This window comes from Triticum dicoccoides, chromosome 3A (genome assembly GCF_002162155.2).
Source record: "Triticum dicoccoides isolate Atlit2015 ecotype Zavitan chromosome 3A, WEW_v2.0, whole genome shotgun sequence".
NCBI lineage: Eukaryota > Viridiplantae > Streptophyta > Magnoliopsida > Poales > Poaceae > Triticum > Triticum dicoccoides.
In genome coordinates this window covers 742,342,041-742,358,064 of record NC_041384.1, presented here as the reverse complement: position 1 = coordinate 742,358,064, position 16,024 = coordinate 742,342,041, and the positions used below count along the sequence as shown (strand labels likewise).

Genomic DNA, 16,024 nt, shown 5'->3' with positions numbered 1-16,024 from the left:
CCGAATTGGACAAGGAGGGGGCGGCGCCCCCCCTTTCCTTTCTTCCCTCTCCTCCTTCCCCCCAAGTCCTAATCCAACTAGGGAAAGGGGGGAGTCCTACTCCCGGTAGGAGTAGGACTCCTCCGGCGCGCCTCCTCCTAGGGCCGGCCGCACCCCCCCTTGCTCCTTTATATACGGGGGCAGGAGGGCACCTCTAGACACACAAGTTGATCCTCGTGATCGTTTTCTTAGCCGTGTGCGGTGCCCCCTTCCACCATAGTCCTTGATAATATTGTAGTGGTGCTTAGGCGAAGCCCTGCAACAGTAGAACATCAAGATCGTCACCACGCCGTCGTGCTGACGGAAGTCTTCCCCGACACTTTGCTGGATCGGAGTCCGGGGATCGTCATCGAGCTGAACGTGTGCTAGAACTCGGAGGTGCCGTAGTTTCGGTGCTTGATCGGTCGGGCCGTGAAGACGTACGACTACATCATCAGCGTTGTCATAACGCTTCCGCTGTCGGTCTACGAGGGTATGTAGACAACACTCTCCCCTCTCGTTGCTATGCATCACCATGATCTTGCGTGTGCGTAGGAAATTTTTTGAAATTACTACGTTACCCAACAGGGAAGACGTCTCCTCCTTCTTGATCCAGCAAGGGGGGAGGAGAGGTTGATGGAGATCCAGCAGCACGACGGCGTGGTGGTGGAAGCAGCGGGATCTCGGTAGGGCTTCGCCAAGCTCTAACGAGAGGGAGAGGTCTTACGGGGGGAAGAGGGAGGCGCCTGGGGCTTGAGTGCGCAGCCCTCCCTCCCTCCTCTTTATATAGGGGTCCAGGGGGGCGCCGGCCCCTCTAGATCCCATCTAGATGGGGGGGCGGCGGCCAAGGGGGTGGCTTGCTCCCCAAGCCAAGTGGGGCGCCCCCCACCCATAGGGTTTCCAACCCTAGGCGCAGGGGGAGGCCCAAGGGGGGCGCACCAGCCCATCAGGGGCTGGTTCCCCTCCCACTTCAGCCCATGAGGCCCTACGGGATAGATGGCCCCACCCGGTCGACCCCCGGGACCCTTCCGGTGGTCCCGGTACAATACCGGTGACCCCCGAAACTTTCCCGGTGGCCGAAACTGGACTTCCTATATACAATTCTTCACCTCCGGACCATTCCGTAACTCCTCGTGACGTCTGGGATCTCATCCGGGACTCCGCACAACTTTCGGGTTACCGCATACTAATATCTCAACAACCCTAGCATCGCCGAACCTTAAGTGTGTAGACCCTACGGGTTCGGGAGACACGCAGACATGACCGAGACGACTCTTCGGTCAATAACCAACAGCGGGATCTGGATACCCATGTTGGCTCCCACATGCTCTCCGATGATCTCATCGGATGAACCACGATGTCGAGGATTCAATCAATCCCGTATACAATTCCCTTTGTCAATCGGTACGTTACTCGCCCGAGACTCGATCGTCGGTATCCCAATACCTCGTTCAATCTCGTTACCGGCAAGTCACTTTACTCGTACCGTAATGCATTATCCCGTGATCAACCACTTGGTCACATTGAGCTCATTATGATGATGCATTACCGAGTGGGCCCAGAGATACCTCTCCGTCATACGGAGTGACAAATCCCAGTCTCGATTCGTGCCAACCCAACAGACACTTTCAGAGATACCCGTAGTGCACCTTTATAGTCACTCAGTTACGTTGTGACGTTTGGCACACCCAAAGCACTCCTACGGTATCCGGGAGTTGCCCAATCTCATGGTCTAAGGAAATGATACTTGACATTCGGAAAAGCTCTAGCAAACGAACTACACGATCTTGTGCTATGCTTAGGATTGGGTCTTGTCCATCACATCATTCTCCTAATGATGTGATCCCGTTATCAATGACATCTAATGTCCATAGTCAGGAAACCATGACTATCTTTTGATCAACGAGCTAGTCAACTAGAGGCTCACTAGGGACGTGTTGTGGTCTATGTATTCACACATGTATTACGATTTCCGGATAACACAATTATAGCATGAACAATAGACAATTATCATGAACAAGGAAATATAATAATAACCATTTTATTATTGCCTCTAGGGCATATTTCCAACACCCCCCTAGTTCGCATCTACCATTGCCATGGTCCATGCCAAAATCACATGGTACAAGATGTTGACTCCGGAGCACTGCGCCAAAATCACAATGGAGGTCCACGTTGCAGAAGCCCGACGTCAGGCCCACATTAATGTTGGCCAACCTTCGAGATCTATGGAAGAGATGGAGGACGAGGAGGAAGGCAATCCCACGGCCATGGTGGGGTCGCGGGAGGAGGAGGCACCCGTGCCGAAGGAGGAGATGATGGTCGCTTATGTCGCGGGTGGCGCGGCGAACGACATCTTCACCATGCAACAGGAAGAGGAGCATTTCAATCGGACGCTTTTGTAGGAGCTCCAGGCTACAGTGTCTCAACTACAGGCGCAACACACGAATTATGCAGTCGTAGCGAAGCTCCTCGTGAACCCGGATGTCGTCGACAAGAAAACGCTTGTGTTCATGTCCGTGTAGAGCACCCGTACGATTGACCACGAGCGCCGCCAGCTCGCATCAACGATGCACTATGGGAATTACTTTTCGAGAAGCTTGAGGCTAAGGATGATGAGGCGCCGCATAAGCACGGCAATGCTGCGAAAAGAGGCATATGGCTCTGACTGCCAACGACAACGAGGCCGATGGCTCCTGTGCGGGGGTCATCAACCTCGCCTCCGACCGGGAGGAGTGGATTAGTTTTTTTAGTTGTTTTCAGATATCTTTTCCATTAGGGAAAATCGATGTCTACCTTATTGGAGGGATAGGGTTGGATGGTCGTTCGTCCGGTTGGATGTCCGAACATGTCCATGGATATTCCGATGAGGTCAGTTTGGTGAGCTGCTTTGGAGGCGCACTAGGAATGACATAGATACAAATCATCGAAATCCCTAGTATGGATGATGATTTTTTGACAAATCTAAGGTGGTGTTGCACCTCCGGCCCGTTGATGACATCATCCTCGTACAAGCAGACAGGCGGGGTAGGTAGATTTGCTTGCTGGCACAAGCAAACGATCGGCCGGGCGAATAGATCGAAGGATTCAGACAAATGAAACCAAGCAGGCAAAGACTAGCCAGACACTTGCTTGGCACAACAAGCAGCGGATGGAATCGACAAATCTTGCCCTCGTTGTCATCTTCCTCCCGCCTCACCCTCTCAAGCGACGAGCAGAATGCGAGTGCTGACCTTGCTGGCTAGCGTCCTAGGTATGCAATTCCAGTTGCCATAGGCCAAGCCAATGTGACTGACTTCATGCCACTGGTCCCAAGCTGGGGAGGGAGCTTGGCACCAACTGGACCAGTGGACCGATAGATAACATTCATCTACGACAGTTCTGACCGAAGCCTTGTGGTCTCCATCTAGGCGCATGGCCATTCCAAAGAAAAAGTTGTCGTCTCCCTGTCACCGCGCAACCACCCATCCATCATCCATCCGCCGGGTCCCTACAGTACCTCTCTTCACCTTGACTTCAGCGGCCATGGCGGGGGGCGGACAACCTCGTGTCACCTCGGCTAGGTACTACTTCCTTTGTCCGGAAATATTTATCATGAAAATAAATAAAAGAGGATGTATTTAGATGTATTTTAGTTCTAAATATATCTTTTTTTATCCATTTTGATGACAAGTATTTTTGGATCAAGACGACCCCTTCGTCGACGCACCGTGTCTAGCACTGCACAACTTGTCAAACAAATGCAATCGATCAACAGTCGAACCCCTGGCTGGCTCGCTCTATAAATACTCCACTGCTAAAGCCTGGCCAGCCAGGACGTACGACCATGGCGAGCAGGAGCAGCAGCATGGCGGCGGCGCTGGTCACCGCCGTGATGTGCCTGACGGCGAGCGGCGCGCAGGGGCAGCTGCAGGCACCACCTGCCCCAACGCCAAGGCCATCATCCGGTGCGCCGTCACAGCGGCCTTCGCGACCGACCCCGGCGTCGCCGCCGGGCTCATCCGGCCCCACTTCCACGACTGCTTCGTCGAGGTACGTGTCGCATAGGATCAGAAGCAGCTGCAGGCTGCGGAAAATGCCAACGGAGGCCGAGCTCCAGCGAGCTCGTTTTCAATTTTTATTTTTTTGAGCGCAAAAAATTCCAAATTTATTTTTTGAACACACATGCACATATATACTATGTATATGCAAAATGTCACAGTATTATACGTTTACATGTGGCGTATAGGAGAAAGACAAATACACATTTTTAATGGGCCTTTTATTTTAGTTATTGGGCCAGAAATTTGTTATTTTTGTACAGCCTACAAATCACAACATTTTCGACGAAATTTAACACGTTCTTGCGGAATACATATAAGTTTTCATGCTATTTTTTCAGATTTTTTTGGAACTTTTAAATATGCTTTTTGATTTTTTCAAAATACCGATTCATAATAATTCACCACCATTAGATTCATACCAATGTGTTGAGTGTACTTTCACATCATATAAATTTGTTATGAAATCTATTTATATTTGGTTATATAAAATTGGTAAAACTTTAAGAAGTTTAATTTCAGTTAACTCTAATATGCAGAGTAAATAAAAACAAGAGTAACATATACAACCAGATACTCAATAAATATAAGAGTGTTTAGATCACTAATGTAGTGATCTAAATGCTCTTATATTTCTTTACGAAAGGAGTAGGTAATAATACATTGGTTAGCTTTTACTCATGTTACAGCCTGCAGGTCCGAAATCGCACAAACTCATTACTGTTAGTGACATCAATGAGAAACTAATTAAGTTCATTTGGCATTTCTTCTGAGCTGATTGATGCCTTGCATCTGCTATAGTAGTTTGTGGTCAATTCATCCTCGATTAAACCTTCCATTCAAGAGAATTGCCTACCAATGTCAGGTGGGCTTTCAATAGCAAACTTTAGTTAGCCAGATCCTATTAAGAAAATAATGGAAGAATCGGTACAAAACACAAATAGGAGCATATAAACTTATACAGAGAAATCATGCAGCAACTCAAATCTCATAAACACTCCTCTGAAAAATACACTTGGTTTTCCCCCTATCCTTAAGCACAGTGAATACCCATATTTATGAATATGATTATATACTCGTGCGGGAACATGAATAGAAATTCAAAGAGCTAGAAACTCAGAGAGATTATCAATTCAATGTGCGAAGCCTAGGCCTAATAACTTTGCTTAATGCCGGAAGACAGAATGCATGATTAGACATACCATGAAGATAATCAGTGATTTAGCCTGTATTAAGAAGAAGCAATAGAAGAGCTCCAATCTTATCCATACAAAACATGAACAAATTATGTTGGCTAGCACCTAGATCAAGGCTTGCATGCTACCACTAGAGATGATGCAGACCACCCCTGCCGGTTCTTCTCTAACCCTTATGATGCAGTCTGGTCATGAAGCAGTCCTGGTAGACGGACATCTCTACAATGCACATTTTTCTTGATCAGCATTAAAGATTAGTCCGATTTATTTGCTTTAATTGAATTTGGACTGGAGAATGGAGCAGGGATTTAAGAATAATGAGTTACTTGCCTGGCAAATTCCAGACATATATGGAAGGTGAACCACGGTGCCATCAGTCTACTGCAGTTCACAACAGTATAGGGGAAGTGCCATCTGCCATAGTTCCTCCACTCCACAGCATCACCAACTATGGCGGCTGCCCGAGCTGATTCAAACTATTGTCGATGCACCTCCTCCTCCCCTTCATGTACATTACGGACTGCAGTGTGGTCGGGGCATGGAAGCTGAGGATATTGAAAGGATTTCAGCGTAAGGCAGGGGACCAAAATCAATAATAATATTACAAAAAAAAAAATACCATGCATCTCAACGGATGACACCCACTTTAAAACATAAGACAACTGGAAATAGGATAACCGCAACACAAATTGATCATGTAGTTGCTGAAATTCCAATCAGATTACCTAGCTGAGATTTTAAAATGTGATCGGGTAAAGAAAACAGGAAACATATTTTATCTCTCTAGGATTCAGAGGAAACCAGAAGCTGAAAACAATACCAAGAATTCTTGCAAAAGAACCAAGCTGGGAATGAATACTTGCTCACATGCTCATAATTACAACGAAGGTTAACTTCATAGCAAGTCTATTTGACACAATGAAACCGAAATTATCACTGAGGCAGGGCACTCCACAAAGGTCACAATTTATGAAACCTCCCAAGCAGCAAAAAAAACCTTATGGGCAACAAGGTCACAGAGTCGACTACCTTTTTTTTGGCAAGAGACAATACTACTACTTGATACAATAAATTTCTTGGGTACTCGTGTGAACAACAGACGAAAAGAATGTTTTCCTCTCATCTGGTTTCTGGTTTGTGGTTTGTCTAAACAAGTGGTTTCCAACTGCCTACTAAAAGCAATACCATTCCACAACAAAACAGGGCATAAAACAACCTCTTCCGATATTTTTCACTACGCTTCATATAGGTGCTCTAGATCATCTGCGCTCCACCATAGATCAAGCATGTCGGGTAGTTTTTCTTCTGCAAATGAATGCTTATTGATCAATGATCAAGAACGTAGATGATGGTTACCTAAAAAACACAAAAGATATAGTAAGTATAGCTAACTAATTAAAACAGATAAATGCATTAGCAGTTCCCCCAACCCATGCTTCAAACTATATTTTCCTCTGGAAAAGAAGATTTAGAACAGTCTACGCTGTAAAAACATTACAGGTAAGGAAAAAGAAGTTCACGGTGTTACAACAAATATATATTTGTTCACTACTACAGAAACAGCATCAGCATCGGGTCTGAACTCCTATAGCCGGTTTTTCGAACCGATTACAAAGCCATCGCTTCCCATTGAAACTGATTTCGACATGGATATTTGCACAGCTATCAAGCAAAACAGCGTCGTATATAACTTCCATATTTGCACAGCTATCAACTGAAGCAACATCATATATCAACTCGTCATTTTTAAGCATCTTCGACCAACAGAAATAGTTCTTTAGGATAGTTCTAACCAGATCTCTGTAGCCAAATAATAAGAGCCTTAGTCATGTCAGAATTATCATAATCAGAGAACAAACATTATCCTTTTTGCTTACTAGTTTCATTATATATGTACAACACATGGATAAGCAACCTGGAAATGTTCATTGCATTTCATCATGATGGCAAAACAGGAGAACAGTTGCTTCATTTGCTATTCCATTCTAGCCGGTGCATGTAGAGTCAAATTCTAACTAATTGTATCATTATGTTAAGACCTGTAACCTCCTCTTACTGCACATAAAACAACAAGTTCAGATATATATATATATTAGAACACAAGGAATATGCATTGCTCACATAAGATTATATGAAAAAGAGAAAGTATTTGATAAGCATTGCTCATAGCAGAATGTAAAATTTATAAGATCTAAACAGATAGCCCTAGCATTGCACATTTAATCTTGTGTAATAGCATATCACAGATAGAACAGGAAACCTGGTAAACTCAGTTAGTAGCCCTTTTCGTTGCTTACTTGCACTACTTATTTTGAAAGCAAGCTGAACAAATATGTGTAAACATCAACTAAATCAATTAGGAAACATGTGATTCATGGCGTATAACACAAACTGGTTCAGAAAATACTATTGGTTTAAAGTCCACTAGGAAACACATGCAGCAAAGAAATGCAGAAACACATGTCATCTCGCGGAGAACTCAACCACAGAAATTTCCAGTCTTCTGTAAAGTACTTGTGCGATCAAATACAGAAAATGGAAGCTCAGTTTACCTACTTAAAATCAGTAGATATAGGAGGAAACTTTTCTACAAAGTAATCTTGCGAAATAAGCTCAAGCGGCCAATACTCCATCATGACTTGGATGGTTTTCCGAATCCAGAATTAAGGGATTCTAATGCATCTGAGATGGTAGAATATACAGCTGAATTAGTTCACTCTTACCCACGTCATTAACACATATTTGAAAGGAAGACTACAAAATCTAGACGAGAATGGAGAAACTACATAAATAAAGATATACCGAGTAGTTTCATTCTCTGACACGAGATCTGCAGGATAGTTTCAATGCTATGTTTGTCATGAGGTTTCTAACTATGATTGATAAACAAAAACAGAGGATGGGGACCCATGAGTTTTCCCTGAGTTGCGTAGAAAACTGGCCTTTAAGGATAATAATGGAGATAGTATCATTACATAATTGGTTTATATTCCCGTTTCTCCTCTCCAACTAGACAGCTTGGGCATAAACTGCGGAATTAACAAAAAAAATAAAAAGATGTACTTTATACAGTTATGAAATCAGAACCTAATGAAATGACCAATTCACAGAGCTAGGGTGTTTACGAGAGCAAGTACAATATTAACAAAATTAATTCATCTCTAGTCTCTAGATTATAGTACTTTCGGCGTCACTAACACATTATTCAAAATTAAGAGCAATGCCTAGAAAGAGAGTACTACACACAGGAGCATTAAAATTGACCAGGTATGCAATACTACCAGATTCTCCGCATAGTTCTACAGGAACCTGGTTGATCAGCGGGTTCGTTGTTTATGGCAGTGACTACGAACATCGACGTGACACTTGCACACTGAACAACCACATTCCCTACTCCTAAATCCTAATATCTCTCCGCCGTTCTTTTCTTGTTAATGTTCAAGTATATTTGTTGTGTGTTTAGCACGACATCCCGCTACTCATCTCTTACAAATGAGCAAAGAATGCTAGAACAGGGCATGCACACCTGATAATTCAGGAGCAAATTCGCCACAAAACGTCGGGAAAACCAGATCGAAGCATGCCTCACGACGGAGGCCAGCTCCGGCGTCCTACTGAAGGACGGGGACCTCGAGACGCGGGGCACCAAGCACGGATGCCCGAACCCTAGGTCCCGGCGACGAGAGAGCCGCCGCGGGCGCACGCGACGCCGTCACGACCACCAGAGCTCGGGCGCGGCTGGGATAGGATTTCGGGGGAGGCGGCGAACACATGGCGGAGGTCGTGTTTCAGGGAGGCGCCGAATCCAATGAGGGGATGAGCAGAGTCAGTGGACTCCGAGACTGGAGGGAGCATAGGAGTGGCCGGCGGCGCCAACCCCGGTGGCGGCGCCGGCGGCGAGTGAGAAGGCCGAAGGCGTCGTCGGGGCTCGGGAAGGAGAGGAGGCAACGCACAGGGACGAAGTAAATGGGCCGGCCCATTTGCGCGACGAGAAATCCACCGGGCGAATAGTACCGTACCGGAAGTTTAATCAATATGTGATCAGTTTATTAGGCCGAATTCTGCCTAGTGCATCGCCAACACGGGGATCATGCACGGCTGTCAGCTGCGAAAGATGCCAAAGCGCATAAATAAAAGAGGCTGCTGAGCCCAACCCGTGACCCAGCACCGAAAAGTGCACAGGGACGAAAAGATGGCCTCCGAGCCCATCCGTGACCCAGCACCGATAAGTGCGCACGGACCAAAATAAATGCAGTGAAAAGATCCCCTATGAGGGCACAGTCGTAAGAAAAAATAGCGCAATTGCATCCCCGGGTTGGCACGTGCTATACATTAGCACTGGGCTTTTTGTTCAAATTCCTTTTTTTAAGGACGAGCTACCCTGTTTAAAAATTCAAAAATGATTTTCTATCTATTTTATTTTAGTTTTTCTATTTTCATAAATTCAAGAAAATGTTGGGGTTTTCAAAATGTTTTTGTTTTCAAGTTTTGTTCGGAGTTACAAAAAATGTTCCTGTTTACAAAATTTGTTCGCAGATTCAAGAAAATAGGAATTTCAAAAAAATTCATGCTTCCAAATATTCTTTGGAATTCCTAAAATTGTTCCCATTTTCAAAAATGTTCGATAATTCAAAAATAGTATTTTTAAAACAAATGTTCCCAAATTTAAAATATAATTCAAAAATGTTCCGAATTTTTACTATGCGGTTTCAAAAAATGTATGGACTTTTTATAAAAAATCCATGCTTTTTAAAGCCGGATTAAAAAAACTAATCGCCATAGTAGCTATATGGGTCGGCTCAATCGGGGCTCTCCTTGTGCGGAAGGCCGACTACTGTTTGCACAATGAGCATCATATAGGAGCTCCCAATAAATATGGCCTTGCTTCGGTTGAATGCCAATGTTTTGGCTAATATTTGCTTGGTTGCCAAAACAGGGACTAACTAGTCCACGGATACCCCCTCGGGGGCTTCCTAGCGGACGCGCGTGAGCGCTTCAATCGCCACGTATCGCTTGTTGGAGGCATCACGGAAACCCAATTTTTTTCCTGCACGGTTTTGCCAAGGATTTTTTCTCCACTGTTTTTTGGGGTTTCGGATTTCACTTAATTTTTCCTATGTTTTTCTAGGGAAAATGATTTTTTTAGTTTTAATTGCATGAAGCACACCATGTGAAAGAAACTATGCATCCCAAAATTGAAGAACACAGCTGTGTATCATGCGAAAAAAATTGTTCTTCCCGCATGGGCGGAAAAAAGGGCCGAACCGGCGATTTTCGGCATCCTGGGGGCACGACTGGGCAGTTTTTTCAGCGCCAGCGCCGAAAAAGTGGCCTGTGGAGGCCTGTTGGGGGCGCGGCTGGAGATGCTCTTAGCATGCACGACCCCGGAGTATGTAGCATGTGCGTATGGTCGACACATATGTACCTCTTCTTTAATATATTTTTTGTTTTTATTTACTCTGCGTATTAGCTTTGAACAAAGTCAAGCTTTGTAAACATTGATTAAATTTATAGACAAAAATATTAACATATATAATAACAATTCAATAGGTACCACACGGGACAGGTAAGAAGGGGAGAGAGCGACCTCGCCCGTGCCGCTCTCGCGGGCGGCAGGGCGAACCCTAGCCGCCGCTGGCCAGCGACCCCCAGCCCTCCCTCCCCCCTGCCACCACCGGAGTGCGCCACCGGGCGAAGCCCGACTGGCGTGGGTGGCGGGGGGGCCTTCTTCCCCTTCTCCCATGGCTTCCGGCGGCGCGGGACGCAGGGCCGTGGTGAGGAGCGCGTCGTTCGCGTGGGACGGAGCGGCGACGACCCGGGCGGCGTGCCGGTGGTGCGGCCGTGCGGCGAAGCGGCGCGGCTGCGTGGTTCTGGAGGCGCGGGCTTGGGCGTGGGACGGACGAGGTGTGGCTGGCTGCTTCGGGGCTTCCTCGTCAGATCCCGGCGACAGGGGTCGCGGGCCGCGATGGCGCGGGCTAGGGGTGGTGTCCGGCTAGGCTGGGCCGGCCTCTAGTGTGGTGAGGCGTGCCAACCTTCGAGCTCTCTAGAGTAGATCTTGGAGGAGGAAGAGATGGAGGATGAGGAGGAAGGCGATCCCATGGCCATGGTGGAGGTCGCGGGAGGAGGAGGCACCCGTCGTGGAGGAGATGATGATCGTTGATGTCGAGTGTGGCGTCGGGACGACATCTTCACCATGCAACAGACGGAGGAGCATTTCAGTCGGACGCTCTTGTAGGAGCTCAACGCTACGGTGTCTCAACTGCAGGCGGATCGCTCTGATTATGCAGTTGTAGCGAAGCTCCTCATGAACTCGGATGTCGTCAACGAGAGCACGGTTGTGTTCGCGTCCGTGTAGAGCACCCGTACGATCGACCATGAGCGCCGCCAGCTTCACATTACCGACACGCTATAGGAGTAATTTTTCAGAAGCTCGAGGCACCACCGAACAACCCGAGCCTCCATGTCTTTGAGGTTGTCGACTTGGCCAGGGCAGCATTAGAACGGAGTTGCCCGCGCACCGTGTCATGCGTCAACATCCTGACCTTCGCCGCCCGGGACAGCGTCAGCCTCACCGGTGGCAATGCATTCTACTAGGTCCCCGCGGGCTGCCGCCACAGGAACATCTCGACTGAGGATAGTGCGTTTGGCCTCCCTAGTCCAAACTTGACAACGGATGGGCTTGTATAGGGTTTCAAGGACAAGACCCTGACTGCCGAGGAGATGGTGATACTATCTGGCGCCCACACCTTGGGCCGCTCCCACTATGACTCCATCATCAAGAACCGCGAGAGGCTGGCGAGCGATACCATCAGCCCGACGTACCAATCACTATTGGAGGCGTTGTGCCCGACGAACATGATCCAAGTGACCAACGTGACGACGATGATCGACCTCAGCACGCCGACGGTGCTAGACAACAACTACTGCAAGCTATTGCAGCTGAACCTCGGCCTGCAGTTATGGTAGACTACTGCGCGGATGTTCTCATGGCGGAGGCCTTAGCTCTCAAATTTGGCCTAAATTTAGCGCAAAGGGCGGGATGTAATAGCCTAATCATCAACTCTGACAATCTGGAGGTGATTGAGACCATGCAGGACGGAGGACAGTCAGCGGGATCGGCAGCGGCAATGTTTGATGACTGCTATCACTATACTTGTGATTTTATCATGACTAAACTCGAACATTGCAATAGAGAGGCAAATAAAGTAGCACATGAACTTGCTAGATTAGCTAGATTTTTTTGACTTCGGATTGGTTTGAGAAGCCTATTAGTGAAATTGTAATGTTTCTCACAAACGATGTATTGGTTTTATTTCAAAAAACCTCGGCCTGCACTTCTCCGACGACCAGCTTGTCTACAACGCCATGCCGAAGGCCTCCGTCGGTGCGTTCGCCGCCGATGAGACACTCTGGAAGGAGAAATTCATTGCCGCCATGATCAAGATGGGCAAGATCGAGCCCAAGATTGGCACACAGGGGGAGATCCGCCTCAATTGCAGCGTCGTCAACACGCCCGGGTTGTTCGTCGCAAGGGTGATCAAAATGCTTCACCCGGGCTCGAACAACAATTCCCCCGATGGCGACGAGGAGATACCACGGGTTGATATATATAAGTGGTCAAAGTCGTACATCAAAGACCGTAAAAAGTCAATTGCGTCTTATATTTTGGAAAGGAGAGAGTATTATGTACCGAGTACAAGTAGTGAGTATGTAACGTGAGAGAATGTGTAACGTGTACAAGTTTGATGTGCACGAAGGTGTGAAGAAATGGTTCTTTTTCTTCTTGTTTCAAAGTATTATGCTTGCAATATTCATGATCCGAATAACCTATCATTTATTGAAACAGAATTTTGTCCCTTTTTGTAATAATGCACCGACCAGGTTTATATAATACCAAACACATGTTCCAAAGGTGTAGTCACGAACATACCGAAAAGTGAAAGAAAAAAAACATATCTGGTCCCTGTGGTCGATTGACTGACTGTATAGGATTTTTTGGACCGATTGTATAGGAATTTTTTAGATGTACGCCAAAAAAACACTCAAATAGACACCATCGATCGACTTAAGACGGTTTGTAATAATAAATAAACTTGTAAAACTACTCCCTACGTTCTTTTTTATGCCACCTATAAGATTTGTCCGAAGTCAAATTTGATAAAATGTAACGAAATTTATATTTAAAAAATATCAACATATAGAAAATTAAAATTATGTAATAGGAAAGCTAATTCCATGATGCATCTAATAATATTTATTTGGTATTGTGAATGTTGATTTACAAAATTAAAAGGAAAGTTAATTCCATAATCTCTACTCCTAATGTCTCAGTTGGTAGGTCGCGTTTCGGGTTTTATTTTCGTCCCAGCTCACCCGGTCTTTTTGGTACTTCTTTGGTACTTCCTCTCACCATCCCCTCAGCCGCGAAAAAATAAGGAAAACCCCGCGATCGAGTCCGGCACACGCCCCTCCGACCACCTCCCACGTCCCAGCGCTTCCCCACTGCTCCATGGTTTTTTTTCGTCGGTTTTTTTCGTCTCCGCTGCCCCCGCCCACTCATGCAGCCAAAAAAACCACCCCACGCACGAACCACTCCCCTCCCTCTCCTCGCGCAAGCATCCTCTCCTCGGTATCCTCGCACGCGCTAGGGTTCCTGCGCCGCCGCCACACGGGAGCTTGTCGACCAGCCCAGCGTCCTCCGGATCGCCGCCGTCACCACCCCGGATCGCTGCCTTCGCCGTCATTCGGATCGCCGCCGTCGCCGTTGGAATCGCCGCCAACGTCTTGTCGCCTCAGATCGCCGCCGCCCGGATCGCCGCCGTCGCCGTCGGGATGGCTGCAGCCGTCTCTCCAGATCGCATGGGTGTTCATCGTCTCGGGCCTCGCCGTTGTCGTTCCCGTATCTGCCCTCACCCGAAACCTAATGCGCACGCAATCTTCGTGTCGCTTCTTCCTTGTGTGTTCCATGTCGGCGGCTAGGCCCTCTGGTCCGGCCATCCCTGGTTTTCTCTACCGCCGACGCCTCAATTCTGCCCCTCCCCCACACATCCCTCCCTCTCAGGACCGTCGCAGCCATCATCGCGGTGTCAGTCAACTCCTGCCCCGACCTCCATCGTGTATTTGTAGAAGATGGTGACGCGTGATGAGTGGCTCAAGGTCCGCAAGGAGGGGATGAAATTCCTCGTCACGTTGGACTTCATCGACGCCGCGGATAGGGTCTCCGTCCAGTACCCAACGTGAAGTATGCCCATGCCTACACGCTTGACATATATCCCCTCTCACTCCTGTGTTTCTCCTAGAGTAGTACTGCTGCAGACATTTGGCTCTAACTGAAGTGTGATTTATGTGGTTTTGTTTGCAGCGGACATTGGGTTCAGATTTCAGACGGAGAACTTTAGGAGACTATCCATAGGACCAACGATCTTAACCCCATTGTTCGGTTCTGGTTTTGTTTCTCCTAATTTTGGTTTGTATTTCGGTGTTTTGTTATAGAAAAAGTCGATGGAGGAGGAGCGATATCTTACAATTTTGGCTAACTTTGTTGTACGGCAACATAATTTTTCTTTGTATCTGAAAATTTCAGGGAGAACACAGAAGCATTCGCGCCTCATGATTTCGGCATCATACTTAACGAACTTCAAATTACTGATCTTTGTAATCAATCTTTTGTTTATAATTCTGCATAGGAGGCATTGAGCATGTGTGTGTGTGTCATGCTTGGTCATATTGATTTTCTTGAAAAAAGTTGGCAGGTTCCAGTTACTGATTTTCGCATGAGTTGTGTTTTTATTGGATAAAATGTCACAAGCAAGCCGAGTCCACAGGTGAATTTCTTCAGGCACATCAGTGCAAAATAATAATATGACAATTGATAGTCTCTCCACTGTTTTCCACATAAGTTGGAAGAGAAAATAATGGCATGTAACTAAACACCTTTACTTTTTGCTGTTTGTAGGGCACCGTGATACATGTCCCTGTCAGGTCGTTTGTTTGTTTCGTTAGTCCTCCCATGTCATCCTCTTTTGTCAGGTCGTATAGATTCAACAACTTGAGGCTCGCCCATGGTCGATTGGACCGGAAGAGTTGGTTTCCTTATTCTCTTCTATTTGTGTTTGCCTCCAAGTTCTTATTTTTGTGAGTTTTCAGATCCATTCGTTGTATGGTCATTGATGTCGATTTCTTGTGTTGCAGGGGCTGGTCCATGAAACATCAGTGCCCTTTGGTTCTTCCTTCCACTACGGATGGTTGTGAATCAGCCGAAATTCCACACACTCATGGTCAATTGATATATATGAAGCATGGGTCTTAATATTTTAATCAACTCGGCACCTGAAGCTATTCCCTTTATTTCGGCGTCTATCTTGAGCTCATTTGGATATGGTACGTTGTTTTCTTGCTATCTGAACCTCACAACGGAACATTATCTCACTCTTATGATGGATGTTATATTTGTCACATTAATCTATGAGAAGTTCAGAATGTGCCTGCATATTGGGGTGGGGGAGAGATATACATATTGTGTCCGCATATGGTATGTTGTTTTCTTGTAGAATTAACATATGTTTCGAATTGTTATTCACATAAATTCATAACTATGGTCTACATCCCTCCAATTATATATGCATGAAAGTTCTTGTATATATATGCCAGTTGTAAAGTAAATACTGCTTTTGTTATCTGATATGTAGTTGCAGCATAATATAGCCTTCATATTGTTCCCCTTGGGTGTCTTGACGAGGGCAACCAATTAAGAAAAACCTACGGTCTGTT

General features: G+C 46.4%; 1 pseudogene; it reads left to right on the top strand.

Moving 5' to 3' along the window:
- The window catches only part of LOC119273207, a 37,618-nt pseudogene extending 23,124 nt beyond the window's left edge, over positions 1-14,494 (top strand).
- The last annotated feature ends 1,530 nt before the right edge of the window (positions 14,495-16,024 follow it).